At 41.1% G+C, this 15671-nt stretch overlaps 1 protein-coding gene across 16 annotated transcripts in view; it reads left to right on the forward strand.

Moving 5' to 3' along the window:
- KALRN (kalirin RhoGEF kinase) overlaps window positions 1-15671 on the forward strand; it is a 920107-nt gene that overhangs the window by 806734 nt on the left and 97702 nt on the right. The gene's annotated exons all lie outside the window — the stretch shown is intronic.

Below are 15671 nucleotides of genomic sequence, written 5' to 3' on the forward strand. Positions count from 1 at the left end.
GTGAGTAAATAGGGACTGCCCTAGTAAATAGCAACAGTTGCAGTGTATGCAATGCTGACTTGGGGATGAACATCTCATATTACTTCAACAGCACAGGAAGGGGCTACCAGCATAATGTAAGTGGATTTCAGTCCACAGAAACAGAGTAGATAGGCTAGGTGAGATGGTAGTGTCCTCTCCCCTATAGAGGGGAGAGCTGGTCTTGTGGTAGCAAGCATGACTTGTCCCCCTAGCTAAGAAGGGTCTGCCAGGTTGCATATGAATGGGAGACTAGAAGTGTGAGCACTGTAAGATATTCCCCTCAGGAGATGGAGCTGCTCTGGGAAGAGCAGAAGGTTCCAAGTTCCCTCCCTGGCTTCTCCAAGATAGGGCTGAGAGATACTCCTGGCTGCAACCTTGGAGAAGCCACTGCCAGTCTGTGAAGACAATACTGAGCTAGATAGACCAATGGTCTGACTCAGTATATGGCAGCTTCCTATATTCCTCCTCTACTGTTTGATGGACTTGCAGTATTCCTCTTCCACCTGAGCTGCGAGGGAGATATAGCCTATCGACATCACTGCGGGGGTGCAGAGCATGATTGATGGTCATGATTTTCCTGGTCTTACGATCCAGCGTCTCTAGCTCTGCCTGGGTCCAGTCTATTATTCCTGCAGTGTATCTGATAACAGGTATAGCCCAGGTGTTTATGGCTTGTATGGTGTTCCCGCCATTGAGTTTGGACTTGAGGATTTTTCTAACTCTCCTGATGTATTCACTTCCAATTTTTCTTTTAACTTCAGTGTGTGCGATGTTATCAGCCTGGAGAATGCCCAAGTATTTGTAATGTTCTTTCTCTTCCAGGTTCTTGATCTTGCTTCCATTGGGCAGTTCTATTCCTTCTGTTTTTGTTATTTTCCCTCTGTTCATTATTAATGCAGCACACTTGTCTAGACCAGATTCCATTGCTATATCGCTACTGAATATACGGACAGTGTTTAGCAGTGATTCAGTTTCTGACTGGGACTTTCCATACAACTGACTGGAATTTCCGACTGGAATTTCCATACAAATGGGGACATGGCGATTACATACAACAGAGGGGATAGTGAGTCCCCTTGGAAAATGCCTCTTCTAATGCTAACCTGTCCAAGTATTATTATTATTATTATTATTACATTTATATCCCGCTCTTCCTCCAAGGAGCCCAGAGCGGTGTACTACATACTTGAGTTTCTCTTTCACAACAACCCTGTGAAGTAGGTTAGGCTGAGAGAGAAGTGACTGGCCCAGAGTCACCCAGCTAGTTTCATGGCTGAATGGGGATTTGAACTCGGGTCTCCCCAGTCCTAGTCCAGCACTCTAACCACTACACCACGCTGGCTCACGCTGGGAAGAAGGGTGAGTGGTAAGCCTGTAGGAAAGGATTATGTGACCATAAGGAGAGGAAAGGGTCCCAGCTCTGCTCACATGAAGCTGGTAGGTATCCTGTCAGGCATGGATACTTGGTTACATTTGGGATTTATGTGGCTTTATTAAAAATCCATATGCATATGGATTTTTTGAAATGGCATAATTGCCATTTCAAGTAGGCAAATCTTTATTTTGATCACGGTAATCAATCCCTCATCCTTTATATAGATGGCTAGGCTGAGGCTCGGGAAGTAACATTTATAGCACTATCCAGTCAAAATATGGAGCAAATAAGAGAACAAATTCAGTTGCAAATTCATTGCAACTTCACCCCCATAAGAAAACATGTTCTGTTAAGCTCTTGCATTTGGCTGCAGTTTTTGATAAGCCAAAGGGCAGTGAATGTGACTATTTGCAGTATTCTTCTCTGTACAAAGTACCATACTGATAAGGGGCCTCTCAGTTGTATTAAAACAAATTGTGAAACCAACACCTTGAGTGTTTTCTTACTATACTTCATAATAGAGGAGAAAGTTCCTAACAGTGCTGGGGATTGACCTTGAACAGTGGCAAAACTTGTGCAGCGTGCAAGCAACCTAGGCGGACTCCTCCCCAGTATGATTTGCACCACAACCTGCTCTTCTATGGAAATGTTATGGACCTTGAATTCCTTATTTTCTGTTTCCAACAGAGTGATAAAGTGGAGAATGTAAATATATGTTCAAATTGACTGGGCTAAATTTTGCATGGTAAGGGAAATGATGGCAAAAATTAAGAGCCCAGAACAAGTTTGTCAAGTTTCCTTGTGCTTCCTGAATGATAACTATGAGGAAACAACTGGAACTATTCTGATCTGTCTGGGGAAAGCTTGTCTAACAATCAGGAGTGGTTTCATCACTGATCATACTATATATCTTTCCATGTCGTTATGTAAGACACAGAATAGGTAACAAGTTTCTTTTGTGGGGTGGGGCATGTTTTGATGGGCAGAAATGTGGGAGTGAGGGTTCTGTCAAGCCAAGCACTGAGGATCTTTAAAAGCTTGCTTGTTCTTGCATGCCCCATGCTGGTTGTGAATACACTGATAATACCAATGAGCTAGCCTGGTGTGTTGTGCTCTTAATATAGAAACACTGGCTGACATGTTCCTCCCCACATACAGAAACACTGGCTGACACATCATGCAGCATAATGCAGGTGGTGTGCTGCTGTGGCATCACCACTGTGTGTGTGTTAGAGCCCTGCAACAGCATGGGCAAGTCTGTGCGGCCCACATGGTGTTGTAGCCACTGTCTGGGATCAGCACAGTATTCTGGAGTAAGCTTTTGTGTCCACAGCCATGCACATTGGGATTTGGAGCCCCAACAAAAGGCTAAGATGTGGCCCTGACAAAAATGAGGGTCAGGCTTCCCATTACTTTAAACCAGGGATTCTCAACGTGTGGGTCCCCAGATGTAATTGGACTTCAACCCCCATAATTCCCAACCAAAGGCCACTGGGGCTGGGGATTATGGGAGTTGAAGTCCAATAACATCTGGGGACCCACACGTTGAGAAACCCTGCTTTAAGCACACAATTCGAGCCTTCTATGTGTTCTTTAAAAAATGAAAATAGCGCATGGAGGCCATAACACAGGAGGGCTTTAATTCCTTCTCTTGCCTCTCCTCCCAGCTATGGTCCCAGTCCAGCTCTGGAGGCCCTATGCATGCTGTTTTCCTTAACACACCCAAACCATGGAAAGCTCAAACTACACATTTATAGTAATGTACAGTTCTGAGCACTTTCCTTCTTTCTCCCTCCCTTTTATACTTGTATTTTCTCAGTGCTGGAAGTCTGATTATGGAAAAGAGGGAAACTGCAAGTTGTACATCTCTAAAATGCCAGTGCAATGCTGCAGTTTTGAGGAGGGGACTGGCACAGGGTGGGTAAGGAGGGGGTCTCAACCTTCTTCCCCACTGGAAAATGCCTCGCCTCACCAACCTGCCTTTACTGCCAGTGGAACATAGGAAGCTGCCATATACTGAGTCAGAGCAGTAGTCCATCTAGCTCAGTATTGTCTACTCAGACTGGCAGCGGCTTCTCCAAGGTTGCAGGCAGGAATCTCTCTCAGCCCTATCTTGGAGATGCCAGGGAGGGAACTTGGAACTTTCTGCTCTTCCCAGAACGGCTCCATCCCCTGAGGGGAATATCTGATAGTGCTCACACTTCTAGTCTCCCATTCATATGCAACCAGGGTAGACCCTGCTTAGCTAAGGGGACAGGTTACGCTTGCCTACCACAAGACCAGCTCTCTTCTCCACTGGGGAGAATATACGAGTGCCCAGAGTTATGCAGAATAGATAAGTGAGTTTTGCCAAAATATTATCTTGCATATTGCAAGAAGTATGCACCAGATTATATCTAAAAGCGATATTTACCCATGGGGAGAGTATAATTGCTTTTCTAGGACAGGGCTTGACAAATCCTAGCTGCCAGGGAGCCGTGGCACCAAGATTTAAAAATAATAATCAGTTTTGCATATATTTTTAAAGAAAACACCAACAAAGCAGTTTTACAGATAAAAAGCAATAATGCAGCAAGATGTTAATATTACAGGGAATATCTATCGGATACAGGGCAGTCAGAAAAAGGAAAATAGAATAAAAGGGACTGTTCTGAGAGGGAGAGAGAGAATGAGAACATCTTTCCCAAATGTATTCTAGAACCATAAAAGAGATCTGGATGTTTGTTTATGATATAAGAATTGTGGTGCCTAGACTGGGATATTCAGAGTTATAGTTATTTAATAAAATCATTATTTGTCCCAGGCAGCCCCCTTTCTGTTCTAAGAATGTTACTTGTAAAGGGAATAGAGAAGTCCATTTACCCTCCCCCTCTACAATGTCTGCCAGTAGGTCAGTAATTTTTTCAAGTGTCCATTGTCTGGCTCCTAGATCCAAAGTAATGTTCTCAAAGCCTGTTATTTATTTATACCTATGTAAACCACTTTGGGAACTTTTGTTGAAAAGCAGTATACAAATATTCATTGAATTCGTATAAAACTCTAGTAAAACACTTTGCAGTTGGCAAGAATGCATCCTGTACCACAACATCTAGACTTTCTGTGTGCAAAAATACTCACGAAACCTGCTAAGGTTTGTTTGAACTCCTAACACTAGCCCTAATTCATACTCTTCCAATGGGGAGAGTGTTCCTGCATTTTGTGGGAACATAAATTGTTCTGAGGGTTTTATTTTCTTTTTCTGTTTGGTTGTCTGAGCAAAATATGGAACCTATCTGCAAAAACAGCATGGTTCTATCTCAAGTGGTTTGGCCTTGGAATATCACGTCAGTGAGTGAGGCCGAGGCAACTTTATGATATAGTGCAGGCCTGCTCAACTTAGGCCCCCCAGCTGTTTTTGGACTACAACTCCCATAATTCTCAGCCACAGCAGCCAATAGCCAGGGATTATGGAAATTGTAGGCCAACATCTGCAGGAGGGCCGAAGTTGAGCAGGCCTGGTATAGTGTGGGGATTCCTTCATGCCAGCTATCCATCTTGAAGCTAGTAGGGCCTAGTGGGAGGGCTCGCCAGTTTCTCCCTGTTATCATATTAAAGGTAAAGTGTGCCGTCGAGACAGCGTCGACTCCTGGCGACCAGAGAGCCCTGTGAATGTCTTTGGTAGAGTACAAGAGGGGTTTACCATTGCTGTCTCCTGTGCAATATAAGATGGTGCCTTTCAGCATCTTCCTCTATTGCTGCTGCCTGATATAGGTGTTTCTGCCATTAGGTGGCTTGTTACCATATTAGGCAGGTGTAGTTCAAATGTAGAGGTCTCTGGTATTATAACAGGAAAGGGAAACACTTTTAAAATGGCATATTTTGACAGTTTCACAGTAGTAAGACATAGTTCCAGCAAAGTGAGGTGTTAACTTTCCAAGTCATTGTTGCTAAATGTATGTACACAGCCTCCTTTTGAGTACTATTGGTTCATAGGGGGATTAAAATAGTGTTACAATGAGGAAAGAGAAGCATATGTGTTGCTCTGGTTCATTAATATTTGTATTAATATCTGGAAATATGGCTTATCAAAGATCATGTAATGGGTTTAATTAGATTGAATACATGACTGTTAAGAAGCTAAACTCTATGTGCTATATTCTTTAAAAGTGTTCTGCAGTTTTAGAAAATAAGACCTGCTGGGGGAGGGTCTTTAGATCAGTGGTAAAACATATGCTTTACATGCAGAAGGTCCTAGGTTCAGTCTGTGGCATCACTTGGTATGGCTGGGAAATAAACGTGTCTAAATGGCAGAGAGCTGCTGCCAGTCAGTGTTGTAGACAAATAGTCTTCCTTGATGGGCAGCTCCATATGTCCATATCTCTGAAAAAGGAAGGTAGAATTAAAACCACTTACCTTCTGAATCCAAGAGAGAAGGACTAATCATCATCAATTTTGTTACAGCCATTGGCCAGCAAGAATAGAGGTAGCAAATGCATCCAATACCACGATCAATAATCAATGCTAAAACACAATAAAACAAAATACAATCATTCATAGTGAGTTACTTAAAAACAATAAGCAGCTCCTGCAATTAAGCACTTAATTGAGACCTTAACCTATTGGCTGTATATAAAAAAAATTAGCTACAGTTTTTGTAATCTTAGAGCTTAAATCCACGAGGCAATAATATGTGTAAAAAGGCTCACACCTTCCAGGAAATTTAAGTAACAGAGGGAAAATAAGTTCTTCTCTAGCGTCCCGATACAAAGAACAATATAACAAAACATGGGTGACAGTTTCCAAGAGGCCAGCGCCACAAGGGCAAAAAACCGTTACAGGATGATCTTTAGCAAACCTCTGTTCCAAGAGAGAAGAGGGCAACACATTTAACTGGGCCCGAGCAAATGAAACTCGAAATTTAGAAAAATGCAGCGTTGTTAAATAGTTAGCACCTTTATCTCCCCAAGGTGGCAGAATCCCAAAATGTAAAGGGAAACAAGAAGAGAGAAGGACTAATGCAATGGAGTTGGGCCACTTCTAAACCTGAGTTACAAGGTGGCTATGTTTGTGCTCTTTGCCTTTCCCTTAGTGCCAGTATAAACCACAAGTATGTATGCTTCATACTCAAGCCAACCGTTGCAAAGTAATATTGCAGCAATGGATTTTTAATACTGTATAGCAATTGGTTGCAAGAGGTGGGTAGCGTTTTCAAAGGTGCTTGGCCTAGCTGGGAGGGCTTGCCCAAGTTAATTCAAGAGGCACGACTATCCTTTTTTCTGTACATGCAGGTTGTGTTTGAGTGAGGCCTTGGCATATTAACAAGAAGAAAGGATTTCATTTAGGTGTGGCTACGAGTACTTATTGCATGTTGCATATAGCAAGAAACCAGGGAAGTTTGTTTCTGGATTAAGTGGGCTGAAAGATGTCAATTAATCACAGGTTCTGCTCCAGTTGTTCCGGTCATATGGTTTGTACAAAGTATTCTGAGGTCAAAAACATCTCAAAAAGATGCCTCTTGGGATTACTTTCTAGAAAAAGCATGTGTTGTTTCTAAAGGGTTGTTTTTTTTTTGCAGTGTGTGGCTCTGCAAGTCTTTTCCCCCAGAAGCCAACAGCCTGAGATCCACTCTGTGACTATGAGGAAGGTCTCTGTGAGCTGAGATTGTATGGCTACTACAGCAATCTGTGCCAATGGGGCTTGGGGAGTGGTGTGGCTCCACAAACCTTTTCAGAACCCAGCCGTTCCAAGTGCTTTGCTTGGGCAGTGCTTCTTTGGTGGCAGTGGGACCCTTGGGCCTGTCGTAATACTCTGGAAGCTGTGGGATCTTTAAGGGAAGGGAGAGTCGTCTTCAAGATTAGCACATCTGCTTGTTCTGTCCCATGCCTTTGGGGCCCACATTAAGGATTTGTGGGAGTGGCCCTGACCTGGATTGGGATGTCATTGCTTTCAGGGAGGACCTGTGCTTTGCATCCCCAGGGGTAGGATTGCTAGAACGTTTTGCCTGAGTTTTTGAGGTAACTTGATAAACCAAAAGCAAGCAGTCTGGGTGAATACTGTCAGGTCCAGTACCTCCCAGATCCCATGTGGGCAGCATTTTATCTAGGACAATCAAATTATTAAAGGCTGTTCCAAAGTAGAAAACGAACAAAAAGATCAGGTGACCAGAAGCTATGTATTGTGTAACAGTTTAACATTGATAACATTTTTGAACACAGGTCAGTAGATATTTCCTCTTTCATAAGGGAACTTCCTGAAGTTTGGACACCACAACTCCATAAAATGGGCATCCATTTAACCAGTTTGTTCACTGATTAGAAGAACTGTTTTACTATATGAATATTTTTTAAGGCTATTTAACAAAGATAAGAGCCTTGGAACTCATGATGGATTTTTTAAAAATACTATTAAGTGCATTGCTTACATGAATAAGGCATATGTGGGCCTGAAGCACAGCAAGCATTGAACATAGTTTCTAAACGAACTCACAGATTTAAAATGGTATTGATCTGCTTTCTAAAACAATAGCACGTTAACTGATTGATTAAGTGCCGTCAGATCGGTGTTGACTTTTAGCAATGGCATAGATAGATTCTCTCCAGGATGATCTGTCTTCAACTTGGCCTTTAAGGTCTCTCAGTGGTGCATTCATTTCTGTTGTAATCGAGTCCATCCACCTTGCTGCTGGTCATCCTCTTCTCTTTCCTTCAACTTTTCCCAGTAAGATGCGCTTCTCAAGGGAGCTGGGTAAATTAAGTACTATATCAATATACTGATGCTTTCTATTCAAGGCAGTGAAAATGGTACAGATGTATTCTGAGTTGCCTCTTTTCATAAGTCAGGGGTGGGTGGGTGGCGGGCAGGCAGCTGTGCCCCACCACCACCAAAAAAAGGACAGAAAAGAAAACACTCAGTGGGTTTAAAAAAAATAAATAGTGTCCAGCCAGGACAGAATAGAGGCAGCTAATTTGTTGGGAGGCAGGGAACTTGCTGCTTTTTCCTCCGGCTGCTGCAGCTCCCTCCCCTGCTCTGCTACTGGAGGGAATAGCCTGCTAGTCAAGGTGATTCCCTCACCTTGTTGCTTTGGGCATCCTGCACCCCTGCCTTCCTGGGTTAGACATAAAAGGGCAAAAGAGAAGTGCACACATGTCTCTGCCTCCCAGCAGATCAGCTGCTTCTTCTCTCCCTTGGCTGGCTGAACACTCTAAGCTATCTTTTACCAGCCATGGGTTGTTTTCTTTTGAGGGGGGAGGGGTGCTGGCTGCTGCTAGATTTGAGTAGCTCAAATTATGCAGTGTCTGTTACCTGTGAGTAGGTTCATTGGCAATAATGTGATTGCTCATGTGTAATATTCAGTGTGTGTTTTTTGCAACTAGCATCCTTGTCCCCGCCCCAGATGGCAGTTGTCACCACTGCCATAAGTGACATCTGAAGAATCTAAGCAGTAGAGGTCAATGGAATAGTCTTTAATATTCTTCCACTGATAAGTAACCATTTTGGAAGAGAGTCTACTTTAAACTATATCCAGGTACCACAACCATCTCCTTTGTTTTGCTGAACATCCAGCCTGCTGAAGAGTCCTGAACAACTTGAAAGCCTGTTTCAGAATGTATGTCCTAATAAAGGTATTACCAGAGTTGGGATTTAGATTCTCCCCCTCCTGCCGCTGCCCGATTGACCAACACTATGATATGATTTTAATGTACTTCTGGGGGTTATCTTGTTGAGCCACAGGGTAAATGTCTGGTTTTAGTAACAAAGTAATACACACACGTGTGTTGATACTTTTAACTTGGGGCTGAATAAAACTTCATTAGTTATGAATGTGACTATTATTCATTCATTCATTCATTCATTCATTCATTCATTCAATTTCTAAACCGCCCTTCCAAAAATGGCTCGGGGCAGTTTACACAGAGAAATAATAAATAAATAAGATGGATCCCTGTCCCCAAAGGACTCACAGTCTAAAAAGAAACATAAGATAGACAAGACACCAGCAACAATCATTAGAGGTACTGTGCTGGGGGTGGATAGGGCCAGTTACTCTCCCCCTGTTAAATAAAGAGAATCACCACATTAAAAGGTGCCTCTTTGCTGGTTAGCAGGGGCTAACTTGGTTTGCAGGGATTAACAATAACTTTAAATATTTAATTAGTTTCCACCCACTTAATTATTAGTGATATTACTAGTTGGAGCAATAGCTTATCTTGCAACCTAGGAATTACATCTTTGCTCAAGAGGAAATTTCCAAGGTTTAGCAAGTTGTGTGGTTCATGTTGTTAAACCAGAGGCACTTGTTAATTATGTGGGCGCTGAAGGTCTTGGTCTGTATGTTTTGAGGTAGGTATATTAGCTGTCTGCTAGTGAATATGACCGGTTTCTAAGGGAACTTTTTTCTTGTTAGTTGAATGAAATTCTTTCCTGCTACCTTGGAGAGAAGCTGGTCTGAATATTGGTAAATGTGTTTTTAGAGTTTAATTGACACCCATTGCCTGCGTTCAGGCACATGTTTGATATTATGTCCTGTGACTATGCTTTTGCTCAAAGTGGGTAAAATAGCCCTGAAACCAATTGCAAACATACATCAAGCAGTAGGTTTTGGGGGGCTGTTAGTCATGGATAAAGGCAGATCAGAGATAGCTTTCCCAGCTGAGCAACAGACTTGAACAAGACCTTTAACAACAAAGAATACATTTATGCTGGGAGTCTTGAAGAGAGCTAGAGGGTCCTGGGCAGATGTGGCCCATGTACAGGGGAACTTGACCTTGATGGAAGTTACTTAGCTAAGGGCAAGAGTTTGGGATTCAGGTCCTGAGGAAAGAACCTAGATGGCAGGTTTCTGGCACAGTACAAGGCAACTTAAGGCTACCAAATCCCCAGCAAAAATAGTTCCAAGAGCGGGATCTTGGGGAACACACAACCAGAGTCCAACTCAACTGGTGCACATTTTCGCATGACGTGGAAGTGCACATGGTCCTATCCTTACACATACACATATGCATGCACTCCTGCACCCACTGTAGGGGGAAAAATGGCTCTAGAGATGTGGGGTGAACATCTTTCTATAAACTTTTCCCTTTATGTGGAAATTTTTCCATTTCTAAAGCTTCTGCTTGGCTACCTGAAAACATTTTGTGGTATACTGAGGGGGATTTAATATGATCCAGGTGTGTGTGTTTAATGTATAAATAGATCAAATAGCATGCCAAATCATATCACAATCGATTTATTTAGAGCATGAGGAAAATCTGTATAGTAATCTTTTAAGAGAAAAAAGCAATGCAAATGAAGGGGATGCAAATGATTTATTTCACAAATTTTTATACCACCCCATACGTAAGTCCCTGGGTGGTTCTCAATCTAAAAACACCACAATTAAGTCTTTAACACAATTAAAACAATTTAAAGTGCAGATTAAAAACTCTAAAACATAACTAAAAGCCTGACTAAACAGGTGTGTCTTCAGGTCCTTCTTAAAAACATCTAGAGAAGGGGCAGCTCTAATTTCATTAGGAAGCACGTTCCAAAGTCCTGGGGCAACCCTAGAAAAGGCCCAATTTCGAGTTGCCACCAACTGAACCAATGGCAGCCACAACTGGACTTCCCCAAATGATCTTAATAGGCGGCAGGGTTCATGAAGAAGGTGACATTCTCTTAAATATCTTGGACCCCAGCTAGTCAGGGCTTTATAAGTGATAATAGCACTTTGTATTTCACCCGGAGGCTTACTGGCAGCCAGTGTAGTTCTTTTTAAATGAAGGTAATATTATCTCTTTGGATAACCCTGGAGACCAACCTGGCTGCTGCATTTTGTACCAGCCGCAGTTTCCGGGTTATGTACAGAGAGGAGACTTGAATCTGGTCTGACGCTGGTCCATTTAAACCATCTATGCAGGCTTTTTTGTGTAAAAATTGCTAAACAAACAAATAGATCCTTCTATCGGTAAGGAACCTAGAATCTGCAGCACTTATTTTAGTGCTAGCACTATCCTAGGTGCTATACAGAACAGGGTTGATTTGATTTAAATCGAATTTAAATAAAATTGGTTTAAATCACGATTCAGAGGTGTAGGTTTCATTTTTAGAAGGTAGGTACTCACTATAGTAGGTACACTTCTCAAAATGCTGTTTCATTCGATCAACTGGGCCTTACATTTCTTTGTTTGCATTTTGCACACATGCTTGTCTTACCCACAGAAACTTAATTAAAATATTCCCAAATGGGGTCCCTTTTTACAACCTTCTGCCATGATAGGTGTCTCCCCTTCTGCAATGGAGGATACACTCCAAAAAGATTTCCTCAGTATTGCATGAATATGTTTGGTCATTTGTGTTTTCACTTTCTATCCACACCCCCATCCCCTTGCATATATAATAATGTATCAGCTCCTCCTCGCTTAGGTCTGCTCCATCCCCTGAATCCTCTATTCATTCATTGACCACCTCTGTCATTGCACTTGTGGCAGTGGGGGCGGGGGCAAGGGTTTGACTATGTGTGTACTGCATGTACACCACCTGCCAAATAGGATTGATCAGGTCTGTTATCTCTCATCCACATATTTCTGTTAATATGATCATGGAATATAATGAGAAGTTATGATATGATATTCATGATAGCTTTGACCTAGTTTTTTAAATGATTTTTACAAAATTAAAATCCAATTTAAGTCAAAAACATTGATTTATATGAAAAAAATGTGATTTAAAATTTAAAAATCCAATTTTATTTTTCAATCAATTTTTTTAAATCAACCTTTATGCAGAATATATTGAAGTGGCAGTCTTAATGTTGCAGACATCTCCTTGCATAATGCAAATCTCTCTGGATCATGGTGGGAGATCTAATTTTCATTTCTCCTGGAGAACTTATCTTTTGATGGATCCTCTGTGTTAACATATGCCAACTGGTACATTTATGCAATAGAAGATGGCATATAAACATTGCATCACTTAGATCTTGCTCTATAAAAAGGAATTTTTTTGTTAACTGGGACATAGTTCTTTGCCGAAGGAAGGCTAGGGCCAGTAGCAACTATTATCTTGTCTCTTCAGATAGTACAGGTCATAAATGCTGACCAAATAAAGCTAGCTTATTTATGTTTGCTATCCTTCTTAGTCAAAAGACTCCCGGAGCAGCTTACAGCTTAAAAATATAAATAACCTCTGAAATACTATTAAGCAACACCAAGAGCAGGAAAATAAACACACACCACTCTCATAGATCTGAAAAGCAATTATTAACATGTAAAGAGGTCTTCACTTGGCACTGGAAAGACATTGGAGTTTGTGCCAAGCCTCCATGGGAGAGCATTCCACAGTTGAGACCACCACAACAGCAAAACTCCTCTCCCTAGTTATCTGCCTCTGTTTGTATGGCTCTGGAGAAGGGCCTCCAAGGAAGATCTTGGACAGAGGTGGCTCCAGGTTACATGGGATTTTTGCCAACTACCTTTCATGAGTCCCCATTTACTTGGGTGGTTCTCAAGATAATTGTTTTGCTGCTATCGCATGAAGGCTACAGAGTGAGCTTCAGGGTTCAGCAGTAGGCCCCCTCTGATGGTGTAGGCCTTCAGCAGTTCGCAAATCATGCCAACCCCCAATGCTGACCAGTGTTCTCTCTCATTTTTTTTTTCATCTGTATGTGGAATGAGTTTTGTTCTGAGTGGCATTATCAAGGCAGTGTGTGCGCACATGCATTCAGAATGGAGCCTTCCTGATTCAACCTGAGCGGTATCTAAAATTAACTGAGTGGACATTAAAAACCAAATGAGCATGCTCACATGTTCACACCTTTGAGGGAACACTGATGCTGATGCTGATATGAAAGCTTTCAGGTTCAGCTGCTATATTTTTCACTGGAAAATGCTCCATTTCTAAAAATGTAACATAATGAATGGCTACAGTTCCAGTCAAATTGTCATATTAACTTTAGGGTGAACAAAGAGTTACGTATTTATATTATATGCATGCATATGTTCCAGGGAGAAATGTCTGGCTCTTTAGGTATGCTAAAATTAGTATGGTATGTTTGCAATGCTGTCCACTGTTCTCTCATGCGCACATGCGTGCACTCACAAGTTTTTGGATGTCTGCTCCGTTCATCTTAGATTCTGCTCAGGTTGAATCAGGAAGGCCCCATTCTGAATGCACATGCGTACACACTGCCTTGATACTGCTGCCCAGGACAAAACTCTTTCTGCACAGAGATGAAAAAAATTAGAGGGACCACTGGTGCCATCTTGCCTTTTCCTCCTTACTATTTAAAACAATGTAAGGAAGTATATACTATTGAGCTGTGTTAAAACATTTTGCAAATATTCAATAAAAATATTTCCAGCAAAGCTTTGAATTTATTTGAAAATAACATTTAAATTGGATTAATTGTGCCTTATTGAATTATCCTTTTCCTCATCGTATATTTCAGTTCAAATACTTTTGACTTTTGGAAGAACTTCAGCTATTTATACACCATATAAAATGAATCACTATGTAAAATTAATACAACTTCCCTGTGAAGTTTTACTAAATAGGTCAAACATTTTTAGCAGATCCCAGTTGGTTTAGGGGCCCCCCACCCCCCGAATTTGCAAATTCACATCTTTTTGGGGAATGTGTACTATTGAATTTAGATATGTAGACATGGGTACAAACCTACAGCTTTTCAAACTCGCAAATGTTAAAATCCAGAGCAAAACAAATATATATTATATAGGTATATGAAATGTGTACAATCTTGTTCATTGATAGTCGATCTTTGAAACTCATGTTTCTTTTAAAAGAAGCAAATAACATTAATATTGAGGTATAGCACTGTGCCACATATTTGGTTCAAAACTGCAAAAGCTTTTAATAAATAATAAAATTATGTGTACCAAAAGAACTATAATTAAATCTTGTTTAGTACTGCTTTTAATGTGGTTCAAGAATTGTATTGGATAAAAAGGCCAGGGTGGCAATTACTTGAAAAAACATTGTCAGCTTTTTAGTTTCTGCTAAAAATGCCAAGTTGGTACAATTACAGTATATTCCCCTGCATAACACCCCATAGTCCTTTTCCAAATGGTTCAGAGTACCAGTTGTTGTAGTGTGAAGTTCAAATGCAGCCTTTATACATATGCTTTCCAAGCAGCTGTTTACCACCAACACAAGTCCCGTTGTTTCACAAAGCATCAGAGATCATCTTCATTCACCAGCTCTCAAATTCAGCTGTGAAAGGCCTTCCAATGTCAACTTTGAAATGAGTTCGTTATTGGAAGAGATCATGTCATCCAAGGCCAGCACTTGTCCATGCTCATATACCCAATAGTGTGTGCTGTATCACAGAACTAAAGTCTCTTCCCATACAATATCAAAGTTTGAATCCCTAATATATAAATGTTTGTATCTAAGCATATATTTGAACCAATATCTGTTGGCAATGGTTTGATATCGCTTTTCTTACTTTTTGTTGCTTTTCCTAGGGAAAACTTGATTTGGTAGTACTGGCAAGGTGACTTTTTAAAAAGCCATATAAATTAGCTTCCTGATACAGTATTTGTGCATGGGATAATCCCATCCTTCAATCAGAATAGGTGGTACATGATGTACAGTAGGTGGTTGGGTTCATGTTGCTCTGGGGTTATTTTCTTGCTAAATTAGAGGCCTCTCTGAAAGACACTGTCAAGGAAATAGGCAGCAGGATCAGCAGAGAGAGCTATAATGAAGGTCCTTTAGTTAGAAGAAAAAGCTTTCATGTTCTTCCCATAATCACATTCCCTGCACTGGCAGGTGGGGGAAGAGGAGGATGGTGACTGCACAGTAATGCTTTGATTGTGAAATTTCTTATTGACCTAGACAACCCTGGATGGAGCAAACTAAACATTAGAATCAAACAGATTTCCTGTTCCAAGTAATAACGGGTTTGCAAACTGTTTGATTTCTAAAAGTCTGTCACTTTGTATTTAGTCTATTTCTATTTGGGGAATTTGGCCTCCTTAGAAGTTGCTGCTTCTTGGTCATCCCAGAAGTAGACTGCTTGAACCTTAGACTTGTGAACTGTATTAAGGTAAATATGGAGGGGTTTCAGCCTTGATTCTGCTGCTTTTGGTTTTATTCAGCAAATAGTATAACCTCATCCTGAAATCCTGACCAGAACACTCTGACTTTGATGAATCCTTCAAGTCTATCCAATATGAGGCTAAGAATGAGTTTGCACAATAATTTACATGAACAAGAAACTATATTTTATCCCCTGCCAAGGAATATTAAAGAGTTGCTGCTTTATTTAGCAGACCCATCCTGAAATAAGGGATGTCCA

Source organism: Hemicordylus capensis, chromosome 1 (genome assembly GCF_027244095.1).
Source record: "Hemicordylus capensis ecotype Gifberg chromosome 1, rHemCap1.1.pri, whole genome shotgun sequence".
Lineage (NCBI taxonomy): Eukaryota > Metazoa > Chordata > Lepidosauria > Squamata > Cordylidae > Hemicordylus > Hemicordylus capensis.